Source organism: Vicia villosa, unplaced genomic scaffold, assembly GCF_029867415.1.
Source record: "Vicia villosa cultivar HV-30 ecotype Madison, WI unplaced genomic scaffold, Vvil1.0 ctg.000219F_1_1, whole genome shotgun sequence".
NCBI lineage: Eukaryota > Viridiplantae > Streptophyta > Magnoliopsida > Fabales > Fabaceae > Vicia > Vicia villosa.
In genome coordinates this window covers 199,416-205,606 of record NW_026705083.1, presented here as the reverse complement: position 1 = coordinate 205,606, position 6,191 = coordinate 199,416, and positions in this window count along the sequence as shown.

The following is a 6,191-nucleotide window of genomic DNA, read 5'->3' as shown; positions in this document are numbered from 1 at the left end:
TGATAATATTGGAAGTGAATGAGTCGGTGCAAGGTGGTACGACGTTGTTTATGTTGTCAACAACTTTGGATGTTCTTGAGGAAGAGCAATTATGGGAATTGCAGATAGTTGCGCATTTGTATAAGTGTTTCTTGAAGGTTTAATTGATTCATCATCGAAAAGAGGAATTCTGTCTTGGAGTTCTGTTTTGAAGGATTTAGTTCCTAGAACTATTGTTGTGTCGAGGGTTCCGTATCGGATGCCAACTTCTGAGTTGAAAGAGTTGAGGAGTCAACTTAAGGATTTTCTTGAGAAGAGGTTTGTTCGTTCGAGTGTGTCGCCGTAGGGTGCACCTGTTTTGTTGGTTAAGAAGGAAGGTTCTATGAGGCTTTGTGTCGATTTTAGACAATTGAGAAAAGTGAAAATTAAGGAAAAGTATCCACTTTCGAGGATTGATATTTTGACGGATCAAGTTGGTTTGAGCTTGTTTGTTTTGCAAGTTTGATTTGAAGTATGGGTATCATCAGTGTGAAGATGATCATGCTAAGTATTTGAGAATTGTTTTGTCCGTGTTGGGAAGAAGAAGTTGTTTGCTAAGTTTCCTTATGTGAGTTTTTGGTTGAGTGGAGTGAATATTCAAGGGTTTAAGAGGAGGTTGACTATCACTCCTATTTTGATTTTGCCGGATCTGTTAGAACTATTTGTGGTGTTTTGGGATGTTTCTTTGTTGGGTTTGCAAGAAGTTCTAATGCAGAAAGGGGTAAGTGGTGGTTTATGCTTTTATGCAAGTTAATATTTTTGGAAGGATTTATCTGTCACAAGATTTAGAGTTGGAAGTTGTTATTTCTGTTCGGGAAATTTGAAGGCACTAATTATTCGGATAGAGATTTGTGTGTGCAAGTGACTACAAGAGTTTGAAGTATTCGTTTGATCAGGACGAGTTGAATATGAGAAACCATTGCATACGTCTATATCGATGATTCGAGTATTGTGATTGTTGAAACAGTTGTGAGATTTGAGTTTGGTTTGTAAAGCGTCTTCTTCAGTTGTTGAGCTTTATAGGTGAAAGCTTACTTATGGTATTCTTGATGAGATTAGAAAAGGTTAGAAATCGGATTTGAATGGGTTGATAAGATGACATCTATTAGTCAAAGATAAAGATGGTGATCTTCGGATTGATAAGAGCAATGTCATGGGATGTCATGATCAAGTTTGTATTCCTAATGTTCGGATTTGAAAAGAGGACTCTGGATGAGGTGCGTCGTAGTGATTTGAGTATTCATCCTGATGCTACTAAGATGTATCAAGATTTGAGAAGGTAATTTTTAGTGGCAAGGTAATGAAGAAGGATATGAAGGGATTTGCTTATTTGTGTTTGACTTGTCAGGAGTCGTCTGGTTTCATGTAACTGTTATCCATTCCTGAGTAGAAGTGGAATAGCATTTCTATGGATTTTGTTTCTGGTTTGCTGAGGACGTCGAGTAATTGTGAGGAGACTTGGGTCATTGTGGATATATTGACGAAATCTGCTCACGTTATTTCGATAAGAATGGATTAACCGATGGAAGTACTGGTGAGTGGTATGTTGATAAAATTGTTTGTTGGTTTGTTTGTTTGCATGGTGTTTCGAAAGGTATTGTTCAGATTGAGATCCGAGGTTTATTTCTGAAATTTTGAGAAGGTTCGCAAAGTACTTTGGGTACGAAGTTGCTATTGAGTTTGGCGTATCATCCTCAAACGGATGGTCACACTGAGAGGGCGATTTGGTCACTTAAGGATCTATGAGGGCTTGTGTTGTGAAACAAGGATGTGTTTGGATTAGCTTTTTGCCTTTGATTGGATAATACAAAGACTTTTGTCTGGTGTGCGAGCTGACACAGCAGAGTAAGAGGTTGAGTATGTTAAGAGAGAACAATGAGTTTCTGGTGAATGCTAGAAAGAGCTGGAAGATGGTTATGAAATTGGTAAATCTGTTAGTTGTGGGAAATCTGAATGCACATCGGAAGCGTGAAATGACGCGGTTCGTATGTGTGTGTGAATTGTTAGAGTTCAAATTTTGGACAGTGGATGTGGTAGGAATTATAAGACCACCAGATGTTTTGGTTACATGTTTGACTGCTATGTCTTGGCATGGTTGTTTGAATGTTGTGCTACCGGGTTGTTGTCTGTGTCTTGGTTATTTCTTGTGTTTTGGTGTAAGTCGATGAGTGCATTGTATGGGCATTGCATCTCGTTGTCGTTGTTGTGTTTTGGTTGTTTTGCTTTTAGCTAGAGTGATTCCTTGTTGGTGCTGATTGTGTCGTTGCTTCCGTGGCTTAATAGTTGGTTAGTCGGATGCGAGAGCGTATGCAAGTTTGTTTGCGTTTGGGATATTTCCGTGGACGGAAATGTTCTGAGTGGGGGAGAGTTGTAACGCCCGGAAAAATAAGTATATGCTTAATTTGGACGTTTGTGACGTTTATTGGAATTTTACCGTTTTTGGAGTTGTTTCAGTCGGTATTAGTCAGGGATGGCGGACTAATATTTAATTGAAGGTTTTCATATTTTTGGTACTAGAAATATTATTAAGGTAATATTCTGCGTTTTGGGGTTTTTTTGAACAATTGAGTTTGGACCGGAAAGTGAGATATTTTGTGTGTGAATAGTAAGTAGTGGGGGAAGATAGAAAAGAGATAAGAGGAGGAAAACATGAAGAAATAAAAAGGAAAGAAAGAAGAAAGAAAGAAAGGGAAGAGAGAAAGAAGAAGAGCAAAGATGGAGAGAAAGTGAAGAAGGGGGTTTTGGAGAAGATGAAGAATCTACCAAGGTAAGGGGGGTGAATCTAATTTATCTTGGATGTATGATTCTTATAGTCTTGTTCTTGTTCTTGTTCTTGTTCATCTTCTTCATCCTTTCCATATTTTCCATTCTTGCTTGTTTTGTAAGAAGTTGTGAGGTTTTCATGATATAGCAAGATTCAAACATGTTTGGTTGGTATTTTGTATAGAATCATATCCTTGTTGTGTTATGGTGATTGATCATGCTTTCTTTTCCATTTCCATGGCTTGATTGAGGTTGAAGAAAATGTTAGGTTTTGAGAAAGATTGATGAATCAACCATGAAAAGTTTGATGTTAGGTTGTTTCTATGGTATGTATGTGTTGTATTGATGTTATAATGATGTTTTGGAGTGGTTTTGGTGGGTATAAGGGGCTTGAGACAGTTCTGTTCGTGCTGGGTTTTTTCTGGTTTTTCTCAGGTCCGCTAAGCAGCCTCAAGTCCGCTAAGCGGAGTTTTCTTTGGTCCATTTCTGGAATTTCCGCTTAGCGGCCCGCTGAGCGGCCAACATCATATTTTATTTTTCCAAAACTTTGAAACTTCGTAACTCTTGGACCGTAACTCCGATTTTGTCGCCGTTCGAAGTGTTGGAAAGCTAACGTAATGAACTATACTATGATCTAATTAAATGATTCATAGGATGTAGTCTCCTAATTTTTTTATTAGGATCAAGTGATGAACTGTATAGTATGTTCAATTATCCAAACTTTGAAACCTTGTAACTTTTGATCCGTAACTCCGTTTTATAGGCCGTTCGAAGCGTTAGGAAGCTAGTTGGATGTTCTATATGATAGAATAGTCTTGGTTAGCTTGTGATTAATTGGTTATGAGGTGTTGTTGATTAAAACACATAATTATTAATATGTGCGATATGATTGGTAAATAATCATAGTGCTTGGTTGCAATTGTTATTGATGTGTGGATTAACATGAAATCATGTTCGTATGCGTTATGTATTAATGAATGTTCATTCTTGATATGTGACGATGTTTGGTTGGTTGTTGTTAATATGATGTGTGGCCTTATGGCAAGTAATTGTTGTTATGAGAATGATGTATTATCATTGTTGAATTGTTGTTATTAAAACTTGTTGATGATGTATTGATGAAGTTGTGGGCCGATGGCCAATATTAATTTGATGTGATGCAATTATGCATTCATCTATGCCGATGTGGCCAGTATGTTTTGGCGGTGAATGTGTGCTGTGTGCTTATTAATGCCTATGTGGTAATTATGGTGTGATGTAATTGATAACGATGTTATTAATTGGTGATGTATCCTTTTGGATAGAATATAAATGATGTAACGTAAGTATGTGATCGTGTTATATTGTTGATGTTGTTGTTGTCATGTAATAGAGCCATATATTTGCGCATCATAACAGTTCAATACATTAATGGCGGAATGCTATTAACAGGTGGCCTACGGGCATTGGTTACCAGTAGGAGCTTAATGCTCGGTAATGGTACATTAGCCTGAGTGGCAAGAGGTCATCAGTGGGAGCTACATGCTCGATGACAATAGCCTTTGGGCTTCCTGAGTGGAATAAAGTCCCAGCATAATGCTCGACAAGGTGTATTTGTCATAATGACAAGGAGGAGTTTACTCCGGATTTGGTACCACATGCTTATGCATAGTCGAGTCTCATTCATCATTGTTTGTCTTTATAATTTATGTTATCATTCATGTGTCGCATTACTTAGATATCGATTGTAGCTAAATGAGTGGATTACGTTGTGGTATGATTCTTGATGATACTTGTTGGCATTACTATATTTATCATGCTTCTTCATTATAAATTATATTCTCACCCTTCTGTTGATTTGATGCTTGAGTGGCATCCTGCAGATTAGCCGCTTTGGGAGTCTTTGGAAGAGGTAGTTCTCCAGTTGGTCTTGTCGGTTGCTCTGATACGTAACACCGGGGAGTCGATAGTCTGTTGTTATTTATTTGTATATGACTCTTTTGAACATGTATATGTGATGATGTGCTGATGTGTATTGTAAACACTTTAATTTGGAAAACTCCTCTTTGAGAGTGAGAGCTATACGTATATATATATATATATATATATATATATATATATATATATATATATATATATATATGTTCATATCTTCCGTGTGTTATGTATCGTTTTATTGGCAGGTGTTGTATGCTATTGGCATCGCTGATGTCCGTTTGTTTTCTAGGTGTTTGTTTGGTTACTTAGTGTAACATCCTAATTGTGTTGTATGAAATTTTAATACTCTGATATTTTCTTGCCTAAATGCTTGGGTAGAATTGGGGTGTTACATTAGTGGTATCAGAGCAGGTCGGTCTGTCCGGCCAGTGTTGTCTAATTTTGTTTAATTCCTCAGTACGTGATAAGTGTGTGGAGCACTGTCAGTACTTGTTGTGCCTCTAGTCGGTTGTATGCAGGAGTGGGTTGAAGCTTAGTGGGGGAGAAGATATGCTTCTCGGATATGTTTCAGTTGCAAGATGTTAGTATGCTACTGAGGGCAGCAGTACTAGTGTTGTTGGATTTATTGTTTTCTGAAGTGAAGGTGACTTGGACTTAAGACTTTGGTTGTTAATCAAGTTGGAGTGTCTCGGAGTAGATTTTGGTTATTTCTAAGGAATGGAATTTAGAGAGTTGTGATACTCTAACGCTACTGATGGAATGTGAAGTTGTGGTTTGAGTAGCCTTGTGTGAGATGTCGTTGTTGGATCAGTGATTGAGGAAAGTATTGTGGTAGACCTGGTTGTAGGATTTTTGGTAAGTAATTGAGACGGTGGTAGGAGTTATTGACGTTGTTGGAAATGTTCTATAACTCGAGTAAGAATTACGAATATGAAGAGTTGAGTAGGATCTCAGGAATTTTGTTTTGAGATATTGTTATAAGTGTTTTGGTACGTAGCTACAAGACTTCGGGTTGGCTGGTTCAGATGATCTTGAGAGATTTATGAATTATGGAATCATAGTGCTTCTGTGCTATGAGCAAAAGTTGGAAAAGAATATTATTAATGTTGGTACTGATAGTTTATACTCTATTATGATTGTCGGCTACCTATTGACAAATTGAGGACTTGATCACCCTTAATCTCTTGTTGATAGTAGACGGGATCGTATTGGACGTGATAGGCTTATCTGGCTAGTTTGATAATATTGGAAGTGAATGAGTCGGTGCAAGGTGGTACGACGTTGTTTATGTTGTCAACAACTTTGGATGTTCTTGAGGAAGAGCAATTATGGGAATTGCAGATAGTTGCGCATTTGTATAAGTGTTTCTTGAAGGTTTAATTGATTCATCGTCGAAAAGAGGAATTCTGTCTTGGAGTTCTGTTTTGAAGGATTTAGTTCCTAGAACTATTGTTGTGTCGATGGTTCCGTATCGGATGCCAACTTCTGAGTTG